This window comes from Panthera uncia, chromosome X (assembly GCF_023721935.1).
Source record: "Panthera uncia isolate 11264 chromosome X, Puncia_PCG_1.0, whole genome shotgun sequence".
Classification (NCBI taxonomy): Eukaryota; Metazoa; Chordata; class Mammalia; order Carnivora; family Felidae; genus Panthera; species Panthera uncia.
In genome coordinates this window covers 91,740,707-91,741,519 of record NC_064817.1, presented here as the reverse complement: position 1 = coordinate 91,741,519, position 813 = coordinate 91,740,707, and the positions used below count along the sequence as shown (strand labels likewise).

The 813-nt window shown below is 48.7% G+C and overlaps 1 non-coding gene across 1 annotated transcript; it reads left to right on the top strand.

Moving 5' to 3' along the window:
* The first annotated feature begins 523 nt into the window (after nt 1-523).
* TRNAK-UUU (transfer RNA lysine (anticodon UUU)) lies at nt 524-596 on the top strand. Its single transcript has one exon. It is a non-coding gene; the product is annotated as a tRNA-Lys (tRNA).
* The last annotated feature ends 217 nt before the right edge of the window (nt 597-813 follow it).

The window sequence follows — 813 nt, the reverse complement described above, 5'->3', positions numbered from 1 at the left end:
ATTCTTCATTCTAAAAAATACTGATGTGGATTGGAGGGGAAGCTTTGGCAGTGGGAGAATGAGGGCATGCCATCTGGTAGTTTCTATATTCTAAAGTCCATCAGAGGTGATGACTTTGGCGTCAGAGAGGTCTTTGTTAAATCCCGATTCGCCCACTCCCTCGCTACGTGACTTGCGTGACCTGGACCCTGGGACCTCTGTGACCTTGTCCCCTACCGCTCTTGCCTGCCTTCCCCCACTCCAGCCACACTGACCCCAAAGGCAAACTCACCCACGTACTCCTGCCTCAGATCTTCAAACGTTCTGTTCTTTTCTCTTGGGAAGCTCTTTGAACAGATAGACGTATGGCTTGTGTTCTGACAACAAAGGGCTACAGACTTGCTCAGATTAAGACTGCTATTTGATGCCGATATTCTGCAAGCAAGAATGGGAGTGGGCAGAATGGCCCAATCTATAGGTGGACAGCAATTACACTTTCAGTTCTTTGGTGCCTCGAAGTTACAAATATGTCCTAAAATGGGGCGCCGGGCTGGCTCAGTCGGTAGAGCGTGCGACCTTTGATCTCAGGGTCGTGAGTTCAAGCCCCACGTTGGGCAGAGAGCTCGCTTCAACAACGACCACAACAACAAATATGTCATAAAATACAGAACACATCTACAGACCTAGGCTAGTCACCTGAGCAAGCTCTCCAAGGTTTCTCTGCGAAAACCGTCTTCCTCTATGGTGAGTGGTCCTTTATTCCAATAATTGCTTTTTGTCTCTTTCTTGTGACGTGGGTAGCTTGGGACAAAGGGGAACTTTGGGTGGAGGGAT